The 17,727-nt window shown below is 46.6% G+C and overlaps 1 pseudogene; it reads right to left on the reverse strand.

Moving 5' to 3' along the window:
• Window positions 1-7,704: 7,704 nt before the first annotated feature.
• LOC141135880 (U2 spliceosomal RNA) lies at window positions 7,705-7,843 on the reverse strand (annotated as a pseudogene).
• Between the last annotated feature and the right edge of the window lie 9,884 nt (window positions 7,844-17,727).

A 17,727-nucleotide genomic window follows, 5' to 3' on the forward strand; every position in this document is an offset into this window, starting at 1 on the left:
CCCCATTGTTGGTGTCAGTAGAAGGAAAAGTTTATCCACCCCCAAGGGCTGGATAAAGGCAAGCAAAGGGCCACATCCAGCCCCTGGGCCACAGTTTGGAGACCACTTTTTTTTTTTTGAAAAGCCCATGGCGTGTGAAACACACCCAAAAACTCCACCCGGTGCCAAAAAAGTGATGGACCCCCTTTCTCTGGAAGGTCCGAAACAGACCCACCCAGTTTGGAGACCACTTTTTTTTTTTGAAAAGCCAGTGGCGTGCAAAACACACCTCAAAAACTTCCACCCGGTGCCAAAAAAAGTGCACACACATAAAGAGTGAAACACAAAAACGTGCAATGGGTGTTCAGAGTCCTCCACTAGGGAAAGACCTTACCCTGATCCCCCGAGGCGTTAGGCTCCAGACAGGGACTAATGTACTTATACAATGGGTCCATCTGGCCAAAACCAGGCGCACCCCCGTTCTATGGAAGGTCTGCCGAAACAGACCCACCCAAGTACAGGTGGGGCTCCCCCGAAGGGAGACCCCCAAAGGAGAGGGGGCGAACCAAGCCAGAAAGCCTATGTCCACCCCTTCCCAAGACTTTCAGAGTAGGCCCGAGGACCCACACCCTACTCGCCACACAGTGACAAACGTGTTTACACTACAAACAAAGAAATACAAAATAGTGACAAATAGGGGTAGCTTAAAAAGAGTGGGGAGATAGGGAGGTGGGAGAGTGAAAGTGACCATTGTGCAATACAATGGCCGGCCCTCTGGCCAGGAATAAAAATTTCCCCCTGGTCCTAGCCAAAAGGCTCGGCCCAAGAGGCAGGTGTGAAAAACGTGTGTAGTGGTGAAGTGACCATGGTGCCATAAATTCAAGTGCCTAAACACAGTGACTGTACGGCACCCCTGAACTGCCACTTCAGGGGTACATTCACCACTGGCTTTTCAAAGCAACCCTGACCCACAGCCCAGACCACAGCACCCCCCACCCCAGGCAGGAAGGTATGGAGTTCTGGAAGCTTGGTGAGAGCCCTTTACCATCAGGCCTCACCGTCGTTCCGTCCCTCCTACCTAATTACATTCGGGAAATACTGGCCGCTCCCCTGGTGGGAGGAAGGGGAGCCAGCGTTCTCTCCCTAATAACTGTCCGCAGCTAGAACTGCCCCAATCCAGGCCAGAAGGCCAGGGTCCCGACCCTCCGGATCAGACCCCGTGGTTCTCCATCCCCATCAGAAGGCTTCCCTTTCGGCTACGAACCGCTCCGGGTCACCTTTAATCCAGCAGGTTTTGCATAGCAACCGCCATCCCATCTCTATTTCGCCATAGATCAGGGACAGAAGCAAGTGCCACCTCCTGGAAACTGATAAGAACAGATACTACACTACACACTACTCTTAGCCAAAAGGCCAAGAAGCGATGTTTGGAGACCACTTTTTTTTTTTTTTATTGAAAGCCTATGGCGTGCATAACACACCCAAAAAACTTCACCCGGTGCCAAAAAAATGTGCACACACATAAAGAGTGAGCACAAAAAAGTGCAACGGGTACACAAACGTGCCAATGCCCTGATTCCCTCGGGGCGTTAGGCTCCAGACGGGGACAAGGGTACTTACAATGGTCCATCTGGCCAAAACCAGACGGACCCCGTTTTCTGGAGGGCCTGCCGAAACAGAACCCACCCAAGTACTAGGTGGGGCTCCCCCGAAGGGAGACCCCATGAGAGAGGGCGAACTAAGCCAAAAGGCCATGTCCACCCCTTCCCAAGACTTTCAGGGCTGGCCTGAGGACCCGCATCCCTACTCGTCACACAGTGCAACAAACCATGTACAAACATAAAAAGACAAAAGGTAACAAACATAGGCAAGGGATAGTGAAGAGGAGAGTGAAAAGATGGCCATTGTGTAAAACAATGACCAGGCCCTCCGGCCAGAAATGAAAAATTCCTCTGGTCCCAGCCAAAAGGCCCGGCCCAAGAGGCACTATTAAAAAAAAAAAAAAAAAAAAAAAAAAAAGCATGTTCTATAGTGCAGTGACCGTGGTGCCTCAAATCAAAGTGACTGCCACTCACAGTGATTTTTTGGCACCCCTGGACTGCCACTCCAGGGGCACATTTTTTTTTTTTTTTCCATCAGACTGAATCACCACCTCAGCATGAACTTACGATACCTTCACTGAGCAGCGTTGCTTGCATCATCTGGACATCACTTTTTCATAAAAGGTAAGTAAAAACGGTAAGTAAAAAAAACTCTACCCCCCCTAAACTCTCTCCTCCACTTATCATACTTCCAGTACAAGTTTGCATAGATTCATACAGTCTTTTTCTGAAATATCATAATTCTTCTTCCAATTCCAACACCTAGCATCCCACAATACTTCTTTAAGGATAGCAAAAAAAAATCCAGGCCTTTCGTCGCTGTTTCAACCCTCCTCCCACCAAACCAAAAAACCACGCCACAAAACTCATATTTTCCACCTCCACCACACCACTCACAAAACTCTCCACTCTTCTGCACACTCTTTTTGCAAACTCACATTCCCAAAAGACATGGGCTTCAGTTTCCACCCCACCACATCCTTCCCTTGGGCATTCATCGTTTCTGACCAGATCCCTTGCTTTCAAAAATGACTTTGTAAGCAAACAGCCCTGTAAGGCCATCCAGGAAACCTCTTTTTGTCTATTGGTTACTCCTTTTATCAAAAAGCTCCCCCAACATTTCTCAGCCGAAGCAGATCTCAATCCCATAATATTAGTTACCACCTCCTCCCTCCTCATCCACTTTACAAGATTTACTTTAGATGTTGCACCGACTCCCAACTCACTCAACTTATTTTGTGAAAAGAACTGTTGCAATCGTAGGTATACAGGTGAAGGTACCAGAGTCATAGGTCTCCTAAGACCTTTTTCACACCACCCCCATTTAAGCAAAGGCCATCCAGCAAGATATCTCATCAGTTTAGCAGCATTCCCATTAGCAGAAAAGATCTCAATGTGTCTTATCCATAACTGGATCCCAACAAATTTCTGAACATCTGGGAAGTTGTACCCTCCAAACTTCACTTCTTTCATCACAATGATGCGGGACACCCTCTCCATTTTTGCTCCCCAAAAGAAAACAAAAAGTAGCCTAGTAATCTTCTGAATAATCCTTATACTTGGCGGAAAAATTAAACTGGTGTATAAAAAAAGGGGTAATATCACTGCCTTTATTACACTTTCCCAGAGAAAGTCAAGCGTCTCAACCTCCAAAAATATAATTTCTGGGATATTTTCCCTACCACCCTTTGAGCGTTGCACTGATTCATTGTATCCCTCTGATACTGGACCCCCAAAATCTCAATTGCTTCTGTAGTTCTTAAACGAGCTTGTGCTGTACTACAAGTCCCACTCAACACACACACTTGACTTTTATTCCAACTGACTTGTAGGCCAGACATACTCCCAAACAGGCTTAATTGCAATTCTACTCTTTTCAAATCCACTGAAGAGGAACAAAGGAAAGTAACGTCATCCATGTAGCACATGGACTTTACTCTTGCGCCATCCCCCCCGGAATAAAGAAACCCCGAAAACCTTTATCCTTCTGCACATGTCGCAAAAGGGGCTCCATAACACAAATAAAAATAACGGGTGACAGGGGGCACCCCTGTCTCACTCCAGAATTCACTCCAAAGGGCTCAGACACTTTACCATTAACCAGCACCTGGCTAGTCATGCCGGCATATAATCCTTTAAGGGCCACTAGGAACTTATCCGGAAAGCCCATCTGTTTCAAGACCCCGAACAGGTAGGGATGAGCCACCCTGTCATAGGCCTTTTCAATATCTATCCCCGCTACAGCCAATGGAAGGTTATTGGACTGGGCATAACAAATCAAATCCCTCAGTAATGCCAAATTCTCTGTGATCCTTCTCCCAGGGACTGCACATGTCTGCCACTCTCCCACCAGACCTCCAACAACCAGACTAAGTCGATTTGCCAACAGCTTGGATATTATTTTATAGTCTACATTCAGTAGATTTATTGGTCGCCAGTTCCTTAAGTCACAATCCTCTCCTTTTTTGTACAACAAGATAACCACCCCCTCCTTCATTGATGACGACAAGTTCCCAGTCTCCACACAATATCTTACCACCTCCACCAAATGATCCTTTAATATTGCCCAGAACCTAACATAAAACTCTGCAGGGAGACCATCTTTCCCCGGAGTTTTATTTTTTGGCATCCTCTTCAAGTTCCCCTCCACCTCCTCTTCCGTAACAATGTTTAACAGGGTTTCCGCTTCCTCACTTCCCAAACTCCCTCTCAGGACCTCACAATACTCTATAATTTCTGCTTTAGTGGTCCCTGATTGTTCCTCATACAATTTCTCATAAAAAAGCCTCACCTCTTCCACCACTTCCTCCCCACTCACTTCCCCATTTCCTGTGAGCACACTCTTTACCACTTTCTTCGCCACCATGGCTTTTTTAAAAAAGAATCTGGAGCACTGTTCTCCTTCCTCCATGTCTTGCACTTTTGCACTGAAGATAATTCGTTTTCCTTTTTCCTGTATAAAATGACTCCTCTCCTCCCGCACCTTCTCCAACTCATCTTCCACCTCCACCCCCATTTTTTTTAACTTTAGTAGCAAGTGCAATCTCTCCACTAAGGCCATTTCTCTCTCTCTCCTTCGCCTTGCTTTTTCCACTCCTATTTTCATAAAGAAACCACTTATCTGTATTTTGGCCCAATCCCACCACTGTAATATTCCTCCAAAACCCTTTTTCCTTCTCACCAAACGTGCAAAAAAATCCCAAACCTGTCACACACCTCCTCCTCCTCCAAAAACATGGTATTAAGTTTCCACAACCCTCTCCCGAACGCAACCCCCTCCTCCAACACAAAAGTACCAGAAACCCTTTTATGATCAGAAAATAAAAAAGGCCTAGTACTATAACTCTTCACTTCAAAAAACTCGGATAAAAAAAGAAAATCGATCCTCGAGCTGACTGTACCACGGTCAGAAAGGTATGTATGAGAGGTATCACTTCCCTCCCTTTCCACTGCCACATCCTTTAGCCTAAAATCGTCCACTATTTCATTTAATAACCTGGATGAAGAATCCAGCCTACTTTCCTCTCCAGCACCCTTTCTGTCACTCGCATTTCTAATACAATTAAAATCTCCTGCTATGATCGTCGGAGTCCTTCCAGGTAAGTGCAATTTCAAGGTGCTAAGAAATTCATTTCTTTCTCGCTTATCTGCAGGAGCGTAGCAATTAAAGAGTCTAAATGTACATCCTGCATACTCTAGCACAACCAGCAACAGTCTTCCCGGCACAATCACCTCTTTTGCTACCATCACAACCTGTGGATTTTTTATAAGCACTCCCACACCTTCACATTTTGTTATACAAGCCGGAGACCATGCACTCCCCCCATGTCTCCATTCACGAAAATCTGGAACTCTCTCCACTCCACACTCTTGCAGGCACAAAATGTTTGCCTTACATTCTGACAGGCTGTCAAACACCGCAGCCCGTCGCCAACCAGATCGCACACTCCTCACATTTATAGAGCAGATGGTTAAAGCCATAAGGAAGAAGAAAAAGATTTTTCCAGCCATAATAAATCTTTTTAGAAGGGTCATTCCATACTCTTACTCTCTCTCCCCTGCTTACTTCCCTTCTGCCATCTCTTAGGACCTGGAGAACTGGCGGACTCTAACTCAGAGTCCCCAGATAGGGCAATCTGAAGTGACCCTCCCCACTCTCAGAATCCCCTTCTTCAATTCTGGCTCTTTTATAAGACAACTCCTCCCCCTCCACTGTCGGAGACACAAAGCGCTGTCCACACTCCAGATCTTCTTCCTCTTCTTCCCCTTCTGCTTCATCCATCTCTTCTTCACTATCTGACAAGTCTCCAATCAACCGGGACACACTCCGCCCTGATAACGAGGTTTCTGCCCCACTTGCCACTCCAGCTTCATCTGATACGTCATCCTGCTGCATAAATTCCTCCTCTTCTTCTCTAGGGACCGCCCTTTCTTCCACACCTAGAGACGAATCCCCAGTCTCAGGGCAGGCTACTCCAGCCTCCACTCCAACAGCAGGAACTGAAGCACTACCTACTCCATCAACCGGAGCACCATCATCTCCAGGCTCAGCCTCATCAGCCGTGGCTGGTCGAGGTACACCAGACGGGGCCGCATCATTATTTACTTCCGCGGGCCCCCCCCCCAGTCCCTCTCCCAACACCACCATCACGCCTCGGCCAATACTTCCCTTTAGCGTTGAGTCTTCGTTGAATCCTGTTACTTGTCACTATATCCGCAAACGTTTCTTTAGCTTTGCGATATTTATCGCACTGTCTCGCAAAATGTCCTTCTCTTTTACAAATATCACACACTCTGGATTCAGTACAGTCACTTGCAGCATGTCCAGCCGTATTACAAAAGCGACACACTACTCCCTCATCGCAATCAGCACTTACATGCCCATATTTGAAACATCTCCGACAGTATTTTGGCTGTCCAGGATAGAAAAGGAATCCCCTCTGCCCTCCAATAGTAAAGACAGCCGGGGGTCTCCTCACTCCACCAATACACCCCTCATCTTTCCTAAAACGCCCAAAAAATCTATACTTTCCTGACCAAATACCGAACTTGTTTAATACTTTTTCTCCTCCCCTTAGGTCTTCACAGTATGTTTTCAGAAAAGCCCACACTAAAGCTGAATCTGCGAAGGGATTATAAAGATGGACCGTAATCACCTTCTCCTCCTGCATGAAAAGAGGTTGAACCTCAATCAGTTCCAAGATCTCACTTTTCTTTACCTTTGCTTCTTCAAAAATTCTCCAGCATACCTCGGAAGAACCAAAAGTAACATCATAAGTTCCCTGCTGAGGGAAATCCTGCAGACACATTATGTCTCTTACCTTGACATCAAAAACATCCATCAGAAGCTCCACAACGATCGTCCTTAACATCACCATCGTTCTAGCATCTGGCCTAACCAGAAATCGCAGCGAATCGCGAAGACCTCGACCCGCCATGGTGGAGCAAGGACCCGCATCCCTACTCGTCACACAGTGCAACAAACCGTGTACAAACATAAAAAGACAAAAAGTGACAAACATAGGCATCAATTAAATAAAATAAATAAAAGAAAGTGGGGAAGGGATAGTGAAAAAGGTGGCCATTGTGTAAAACAATGACCAGGCCCTCCGGCCAGAAATAAAAAATTCTTCTGGTCCCAGCCAAAAGGCCCGGCCCAAGAGGCAGGTACTAAAAAAGCGTGTTCTATAGTGCAGTGACCGTGGTGCCTCAAATCAAAGTGACTGCCACTCACAGTGATTTTTTGGCACCCCTGGACTGCCACTCCAGGGGCACATACTCCATAGGCTTTCAAGACCAACCCTGGCCAACGGCCCAGACCATAGCAGCCCCCACCCCAGGCAGGAAGGCATGGAGTTCTGGAAGCTTGGTGAGAGCCCTTTACCATCAGGCCTCACCGTCATTCCGTCCCTCCTACCTAATTACATTCAGGAAATACTGGCCGCTCCCCCGGTGGGAGAAAGGGGAGCCAGCGTTCCCTCCTGAATAACTGTCTGGAGCTAGAGCTGCCCCAATCCAGGCCAGAAGGCCAGGGTCCCGACCCTCCGGTTCAGACCCCGTGGTTCTCCATCCCCATCAGAAGGCTTCCCTTTCGGCTACGAACCGTCTAGGTCACCTTTACTCCAGCAGGTTTTGCATAGCAACCGCCATCCCATCTCCATCTCCATCTCGCCATGGATCAGGGATGGAAGCAAGCACCACCTCCTGGAAACTGATAAGAACAGATACTACACTTGATCTTAGCCAAAAGACCGAGAAGTTTGGAGACCACTGCACTAGATGATGCAGGATGTCCTCCAGCCAGGAAATAAGGTGGGCTCTATCTGACTTGCAGCAGCTTCTAATGCACATTGTGAGAAGCTCAGAGTGTGCAATTAAATCAGAGTAAGCTGTTTCAATACAGAAGAGGAACCTGTACAACTGTGCTGAACTTTAGGCTGGAGTTCAAATTTAGACCCCATTCACTCTTTGCGTAGTGGGACTCTTGCACTACTGCTTGTGATTTTGTTCCAAACAAATTTTGTGTGGGCGATTTTCACTCTATTCCGTGTGTTATGCATAGGGCAGCCCATTAAATTCAATGGGCAGCCCTATGCGCATTTGGGGCCCAAAAGAAGCTCCTGCTCCTTTTTGGGCAACAAGCTTCACGCAATTTTTAAAGTCAAGTTTTGCCACGATTGCAGCGTGATTCTGTCACGTGACAATTGCAGCAAAATTGCACTGTGTGTAGGGTGTCATGTAGAATGAATGGCACCTAAAGGTACATGGCATGTTTTGCACCCATTGCCACACGATTTGGAATTGCAGGCAGATTCCAAATCGCCAAGCGTGAATAGGGCCTTAAACTTATGAGCTTAACAAACAGATATAGCAAAATACTTATAATGGTATAATAAATGGGCCAAAAGGGAGCAAATATGAGAAGTTGATTGAAGTGTATATAAATCCTAACAATCAATCAGATGGTTGTGGTTGAAAAAGGGAAGTAAAAGGGGAACCAGAAGTCACATTAAAGGAAATATACAACATATTTCCAGAGAGTCACATTCTAAGTTATTATTGTAATATTTAAATGATATTTAAAGGGTTAGTTCACCTTTTCACAAAGAAAAAAGTGAACTAACACCATACTCCCCGTGACCCTCCCAATCCCCCCTGGTCCCCACTGTGCTTACTTGTACTTACTGTCGGGGATGCTGAGCTGTCAGTGCCCATGCAGCCGGTCCAGTGATTATACAGTCATGTAAATCCTGGTACTTGTGCCATTCTTGGTTGTGTTCACAAATTTCTGCCACGGATCAGCCTCTCCTAAAGCCTCTCACCAAGTGACTTGCTGTAGTCTGATCACTGGGAAAGGAGAGACTGAGAAAATAAAAAAATGCTTCCTCCTGAAGCAAACTAATGACATCATCTCAGTATAGGCAAAGTCACTGACTGGAGCCCCATGATGGCTTTTATATGATAAAACGTGGAGCTTTTCTGGAAAATGATACAGTTGCTGTGTTTTGTGACAGCCATGAAATGTATTCATACTGATAAGTACACTTATATGTACAACCGACAAGTCTGAAACGCGTTAACGTTTGCTAACGTCATTGTGTCGTTTACGGAGAACTAATAAATCTGAAGATATTTAAGAGCATGTATGGAGTTGCAGATCGTCTTCTTCTATAACTGTGCTACATAGCTGTTCTACAGCTGTGCCACTACTAATCCTGCACCCGACAGCTCTAGAGCCCCCTCTCTCTCCTCCCCCCTTTTATCTTCATCCCACCTCCAATTTTTGTAATTTCCTCACTTCTATCCACTAATTTTCACCCATTCACAGTGATTCCTCGTGGTTTCATGCCTTCCCCATTGACGGCCTGTGTTAGGGGTTTCCGTTGGCCCGTCCACTGCGGCTCCCGGTTGGAGGTTATTCCGGATGCCTTGGCGGCCCACATTATTCCATTACCCTACAGACCTTAACCAGTAAGTATGCACTGACATGCTGCTGGTGATGTCATTTTACCTCTATCCATCATTGATTATCTTTATATCCAACTTTTAGACTACCACGTGCATGCTCCTGACGAGTGGCGCTCAGCCACGAAACGCGTAGAGCTACATGATGCCGTGTCTTCACCTATTCTCTACCTGGTTCAAGTTTTTATACAATCATCACCTTTACAGGCTTAGTGAGGCCATAGGCCCTGCAGGTTTTACCTTATATTTATTATTTTACCCTATCATGTTTGTGGAACTTTGGAATTTTTCATTGAATCACCACGCTTTTCAATTGGTATCCTGTTATCAATTTATTGTGTACTGTTTTTTACCTGTACCTTGACATCAATGGTTATGTTTCAAGATACGTATATTATCCTCTTAATGTTGTTATCATGTATCAACAATCTTTGTACATTTATATTGTAACAATAAAATTCCTCTCTTCCACATAATTACCATCATCTCGCTTTCATGTGCTTCATTCAAAGTCCCACCCCCTCTGCTCCCCTTCTTGTTTGACTAATAGGGATGGAAACTTGTGACCCTACCGGGCCACGGTTTCATTTAAAGTCCCATAGGGATGGAAATACATAATCTTACCAGATTTAGGCTTCCCAAAAGTCCCTATAATCCCCTTCTCTCTTTTGTAGTAATATATTTAGGGATGGAAGCACATGTTTAAGCCCCACTGCAATTACCCCTCAAAAACTCCCCCTGCCACCAATGATCCTATGTTGAGCCCCTCCTGTGTTTTAATATAGTTTATCTTTTGTTAATTGTTATCTATAGTATTCTTATTAGTTATCTTATGTAGCATCAACTTCAATTATTTTCTTATTATTCATCCCCATGCTGATGCGGGTTTGGTTGATGTGACTGCTACAGGCGTCCGCTTTCCTCCTCCCGGGGGCCGTGACGCGCATCACGGGCTTCCGCCCCCCTCCTTGCTCCCTGTATGCCGGGGGGGACGGGCGCGCTGTCATGCGCGTCGGCGTCATGCTTCCCATGCAGTGCGTGTGACGCTCTAGGCGTCATCACGCACTCGCTGGTTGATTCCACACTCGTGAGCAATGGGGGAGCTATGCAATTACCGTCTGGCCGGATTTCCGATCAGCGGTGCTTGCCCTCCCCCAATTCCATGCCACGCAGCATGACGGCGGTGGGTGGAGCCTTGACGGCACCTATATGGGCGTCCTGCCGGAAGGTTTTGACACTCGAGGCTCTGTGGATACCACACTCCACACCCATCTCTTCTTAGCGACGGGTCTTCCACTCCTTTCAGGTATGCACCCATTCATACCCTTCATCACCAGTCACCTTGTCCTCACTCCCCCACTGTCCCCAGTGGGTCTCTTTCCACACCGATCCCTGTTCATGTGCACACTTCCCATGGCTGGCTTGTTGTTTCCTCCCTCACCCATTTCCTTTCCATCCGGTCTCACATTTCCTTTTTTGGCAGTCTCTCCACCGGTTTTATTCCATTCCCTTTCTTCACTTCGGCACAGCCTTCTGCCCTCTCTCTCTCCTCCCCCCTTTTGTCTTCATCCCACCTCCAATTTTTGTCATTTCCTCACTTCTATCCACTAATTTTCACCCATTCACAGTGATTCCTTGTGGTTTCATGCCTTCCCCATTGACGGCCTGTGTTAGGGGTTTCCGTTGGCCCGTCCACTGCGGCTCCCGGTTGGAGGTTATTCCGGATGCCTTGGCGGCCCACATTATTCCATTACCCTACAGACCTTAACCAGTAAGTATGCACTGACATGCTGCTGGTGATGTCATTTTACCTCTATCCATCATTGATTATCTTTATATCCAACTTTTAGACTACCACGTGCATGCTCCTGACGAGTGGCGCTCAGCCACGAAACGCGTAGAGCTACATGATGCCGTGTCTTCACCTATTCTCTACCTGGTTCAAGTTTTTATACAATCATCACCTTTACAGGCTTAGTGAGGCCATAGGCCCTGCAGGTTTTACCTTATATTTATTATTTTACCCTATCATGTTTGTGGAACTTTGGAATTTTTCATTGAATCACCACGCTTTTCAATTGGTATCCTGTTATCAATTTATTGTGTACTGTTTTTTACCTGTACCTTGACATCAATGGTTATGTTTCAAGATACGTATATTATCCTCTTAATGTTGTTATCATGTATCAACAATCTTTGTACATTTATATTGTAACAATAAAATTCCTCTCTTCCACATAATTACCATCATCTCGCTTTCATGTGCTTCATTCAAAGTCCCACCCCCTCCGCTCCCCTTCTTGTTTGACTAATAGGGATGGAAACTTGTGACCCTACCGGGCCACGGTTTCATTTAAAGTCCCATAGGGATGGAAATACATAATCTTACCAGATTTAGGCTTCCCAAAAGTCCCTATAATCCCCTTCTCTCTTTTGTAGTAATATATTTAGGGATGGAAGCACATGTTTAAGCCCCACTGCAATTACCCCTCAAAAACTCCCCCTGCCACCAATGATCCTATGTTGAGCCCCTCCTGTGTTTTAATATAGTTTATCTTTTGTTAATTGTTATCTATAGTATTCTCATTAGTTATCTTATGTAGCATCAACTTCAATTATTTTCTTATTATTCATCCCCATGCTGATGCGGGTTTGGTTGATGTGACTGCTACAGGCGTCCGCTTTCCTCCTCCCGGGGGCCGTGACGCGCATCACGGGCTTCCGCCCCCCTCCTTGCTCCCTGTATGCCGGGGGGGACGGGCGCGCTGTCATACGCGTCGGCGTCATGCTTCCCATGCAGTGCGTGTGACGCTCTAGGCGTCATCACGCACTCGCTGGTTGATTCCACACTTGTGAGCAATGGGGGAGCTATGCAATTACCGTCTGGCCGGATTTCCGATCAGCGGTGCTTGCCCTCCCCCAATTCCATGCCACGCAGCATGACGGCGGTGGGTGGAGCCTTGACGGCACCTATATGGGCGTCCTGCCGGAAGGTTTTGACACTCGAGGCTCTGTGGATACCACACTCCACACCCATCTCTTCTTAGCGACGGGTCTTCCACTCCTTTCAGGTATGCACCCATTCATACCCTTCATCACCAGTCACCTTGTCCTCACTCCCCCACTGTCCCCAGCGGGTCTCTTTCCACACCGATCCCTGTTCATGTGCACACTTCCCATGGCTGGCTTGTTGTTTCCTCCCTCACCCATTTCCTTTCCATCCGGTCTCACATTTCCTTTTTTGGCAGTCTCTCCACCGGTTTTATTCCATTCCCTTTCTTCACTTCGGCACAGCCTTCTGCCCTCTCTCTCTCCTCCCCCCTTTTATCTTCATCCCACCTCCAATTTTTGTCATTTCCTCACTTCTATCCACTAATTTTCACCCATTCACAGTGATTCCTCGTGGTTTCATGCCTTCCCCATTGACGGCCTGTGTTAGGGGTTTCCGTTGGCCCGTCCACTGCGGCTCCCGGTTGGAGGTTATTCCGGATGCCTTGGCGGCCCACATTATTCCATTACCCTACAGACCTTAACCAGTAAGTATGCACTGACATGCTGCTGGTGATGTCATTTTACCTCTATCCATCATTGATTATCTTTATATCCAACTTTTAGACTACCACGTGCATGCTCCTGACGAGTGGCGCTCAGCCACGAAACGCGTAGAGCTACATGATGCCGTGTCTTCACCTATTCTCTACCTGGTTCAAGTTTTTATACAATCATCACCTTTACAGGCTTAGTGAGGCCATAGGCCCTGCAGGTTTTACCTTATATTTATTATTTTACCCTATCATGTTTGTGGAACTTTGGAATTTTTCATTGAATCACCACGCTTTTCAATTGGTATCCTGTTATCAATTTATTGTGTACTGTTTTTTACCTGTACCTTGACATCAATGGTTATGTTTCAAGATACGTATATTATCCTCTTAATGTTGTTATCATGTATCAACAATCTTTGTACATTTATATTGTAACAATAAAATTCCTCTCTTCCACATAATTACCATCATCTCGCTTTCATGTGCTTCATTCAAAGTCCCACCCCCTCCGCTCCCCTTCTTGTTTGACTAATAGGGATGGAAACTTGTGACCCTACCGGGCCACGGTTTCATTTAAAGTCCCATAGGGATGGAAATACATAATCTTACCAGATTTAGGCTTCCCAAAAGTCCCTATAATCCCCTTCTCTCTTTTGCAGTAATATATTTAGGGATGGAAGCACATGTTTAAGCCCCACTGCAATTACCCCTCAAAAACTCCCCCTGCCACCAATGATCCTATGTTGAGCCCCTCCTGTGTTTTAATATAGTTTATCTTTTGTTAATTGTTATCTATAGTATTCTCATTAGTTATCTTATGTAGCATCAACTTCAATTATTTTCTTATTATTCATCCCCATGCTGATGCGGGTTTGGTTGATGTGACTGCTACAGGCGTCCGCTTTCCTCCTCCCGGGGGCCGTGACGCGCATCACGGGCTTCCGCCCCCCTCCTTGCTCCCTGTATGCCGGGGGGGACGGGCGCGCTGTCATACGCGTCGGCGTCATGCTTCCCATGCAGTGCGTGTGACGCTCTAGGCGTCATCACGCACTCGCTGGTTGATTCCACACTCGTGAGCAATGGGGGAGCTATGCAATTACCGTCTGGCCGGATTTCCGATCAGCGGTGCTTGCCCTCCCCCAATTCCATGCCATGCAGCATGACGGCGGTGGGTGGAGCCTTGACGGCACCTATATGGGCGTCCTGCCGGAAGGTTTTGACACTCGAGGCTCTGTGGATACCACACTCCACACCCATCTCTTCTTAGCGACGGGTCTTCCACTCCTTTCAGGTATGCACCCATTCATACCCTTCATCACCAGTCACCTTGTCCTCACTCCCCCACTGTCCCCAGCGGGTCTCTTTCCACACCGATCCCTGTTCATGTGCACACTTCCCATGGCTGGCTTGTTGTTTCCTCCCTCACCCATTTCCTTTCCATCCGGTCTCACATTTCCTTTTTTGGCAGTCTCTCCACCGGTTTTATTCCATTCCCTTTCTTCACTTCGGCACAGCCTTCTGCCCTCTCTCTCTCCTCCCCCCTTTTATCTTCATCCCACCTCCAATTTTTGTCATTTCCTCACTTCTATCCACTAATTTTCACCCATTCACAGTGATTCCTCGTGGTTTCATGCCTTCCCCATTGACGGCCTGTGTTAGGGGTTTCCGTTGGCCCGTCCACTGCGGCTCCCGGTTGGAGGTTATTCCGGATGCCTTGGCGGCCCACATTATTCCATTACCCTACAGACCTTAACCAGTAAGTATGCACTGACATGCTGCTGGTGATGTCATTTTACCTCTATCCATCATTGATTATCTTTATATCCAACTTTTAGACTACCACGTGCATGCTCCTGACGAGTGGCGCTCAGCCACGAAACGCGTAGAGCTACATGATGCCGTGTCTTCACCTATTCTCTACCTGGTTCAAGTTTTTATACAATCATCACCTTTACAGGCTTAGTGAGGCCATAGGCCCTGCAGGTTTTACCTTATATTTATTATTTTACCCTATCATGTTTGTGGAACTTTGGAATTTTTCATTGAATCACCACGCTTTTCAATTGGTATCCTGTTATCAATTTATTGTGTACTGTTTTTTACCTGTACCTTGACATCAATGGTTATGTTTCAAGATACGTATATTATCCTCTTAATGTTGTTATCATGTATCAACAATCTTTGTACATTTATATTGTAACAATAAAATTCCTCTCTTCCACATAATTACCATCATCTCGCTTTCATGTGCTTCATTCAAAGTCCCACCCCCTCCGCTCCCCTTCTTGTTTGACTAATAGGGATGGAAACTTGTGACCCTACCGGGCCACGGTTTCATTTAAAGTCCCATAGGGATGGAAATACATAATCTTACCAGATTTAGGCTTCCCAAAAGTCCCTATAATCCCCTTCTCTCTTTTGTAGTAATATATTTAGGGATGGAAGCACATGTTTAAGCCCCACTGCAATTACCCCTCAAAAACTCCCCCTGCCACCAATGATCCTATGTTGAGCCCCTCCTGTGTTTTAATATAGTTTATCTTTTGTTAATTGTTATCTATAGTATTCTTATTAGTTATCTTATGTAGCATCAACTTCAATTATTTTCTTATTATTCATCCCCATGCTGATGCGGGTTTGGTTGATGTGACTGCTACAGGCGTCCGCTTTCCTCCTCCCGGGGGCCGTGACGCGCATCACGGGCTTCCGCCCCCCTCCTTGCTCCCTGTATGCCGGGGGGGACGGGCGCGCTGTCATGCGCGTCGGCGTCATGCTTCCCATGCAGTGCGTGTGACGCTCTAGGCGTCATCACGCACTCGCTGGTTGATTCCACACTCGTGAGCAATGGGGGAGCTATGCAATTACCGTCTGGCCGGATTTCCGATCAGCGGTGCTTGCCCTCCCCCAATTCCATGCCACGCAGCATGACGGCGGTGGGTGGAGCCTTGACGGCACCTATATGGGCGTCCTGCCGGAAGGTTTTGACACTCGAGGCTCTGTGGATACCACACTCCACACCCATCTCTTCTTAGCGACGGGTCTTCCACTCCTTTCAGGTATGCACCCATTCATACCCTTCATCACCAGTCACCTTGTCCTCACTCCCCCACTGTCCCCAGCGGGTCTCTTTCCACACCGATCCCTGTTCATGTGCACACTTCCCATGGCTGGCTTGTTGTTTCCTCCCTCACCCATTTCCTTTCCATCCGGTCTCACATTTCCTTTTTTGGCAGTCTCTCCACCGGTTTTATTCCATTCCCTTTCTTCACTTCGGCACAGCCTTCTGCCCTCTCTCTCTCCTCCCCCCTTTTATCTTCATCCCACCTCCAATTTTTGTCATTTCCTCACTTCTATCCACTAATTTTCACCCATTCACAGTGATTCCTCGTGGTTTCATGCCTTCCCCATTGACGGCCTGTGTTAGGGGTTTCCGTTGGCCCGTCCACTGCGGCTCCCGGTTGGAGGTTATTCCGGATGCCTTGGCGGCCCACATTATTCCATTACCCTACAGACCTTAACCAGTAAGTATGCACTGACATGCTGCTGGTGATGTCATTTTACCTCTATCCATCATTGATTATCTTTATATCCAACTTTTAGACTACCACGTGCATGCTCCTGACGAGTGGCGCTCAGCCACGAAACGCGTAGAGCTACATGATGCCGTGTCTTCACCTATTCTCTACCTGGTTCAAGTTTTTATACAATCATCACCTTTACAGGCTTAGTGAGGCCATAGGCCCTGCAGGTTTTACCTTATATTTATTATTTTACCCTATCATGTTTGTGGAACTTTGGAATTTTTCATTGAATCACCACGCTTTTCAATTGGTATCCTGTTATCAATTTATTGTGTACTGTTTTTTACCTGTACCTTGACATCAATGGTTATGTTTCAAGATACGTATATTATCCTCTTAATGTTGTTATCATGTATCAACAATCTTTGTACATTTATATTGTAACAATAAAATTCCTCTCTTCCACATAATTACCATCATCTCGCTTTCATGTGCTTCATTCAAAGTCCCACCCCCTCCGCTCCCCTTCTTGTTTAGCTCTAGAGCAGGGGTCTACAAACTTTCTAAACAAATGGCCAGTTTACTGTCCTCCAGACTTTGGAGGGGAGGGCAGATGTTTGTGTCAGTGGGAGAAATAGTAACCCAACTTTGGTATCAGTAGGAGGAATAGTGCCCCATTATTGGTGTCAGTGGGAGCAATAATACCCAATCATTGGTTGTGGGAGGAATAGTACCGCATCACTGGTGTCAGTAGGAAGAATAGTACCTCATCGTTAGTGTCATTAGGAAGAATAGTGCCCTATCATTGATGTCAGTAGGAAGAATAGTGCCCCATCATTGGTGTCAGTAGGAAGAATAGTACCTCATCGTTGGTGTCAGCAGGAAGAATAGTGCCCCATCATTGGTGTCAGTAGGAAGAATAGTGCCCCATCATTGGTGTCAGTAGGAAGAATAGCATGCCATCTTAGGTGTCATTAGGAAGAATAGTGCCCCATCATTGGTGTCAGTAGGAAGAATAGTGCCCCATAGTTGATTTCAGTGGGAGGAATAGTGCCCCAAGGGCCAGATAAAGGCAAGCAAAGGGCCGCATCTGGCCCCTGGACCACAGTTTGGAGA

This window comes from Aquarana catesbeiana, linkage group LG03 (genome assembly GCF_042186555.1).
Source record: "Aquarana catesbeiana isolate 2022-GZ linkage group LG03, ASM4218655v1, whole genome shotgun sequence".
Taxonomy (NCBI): domain Eukaryota; kingdom Metazoa; phylum Chordata; class Amphibia; order Anura; family Ranidae; genus Aquarana; species Aquarana catesbeiana.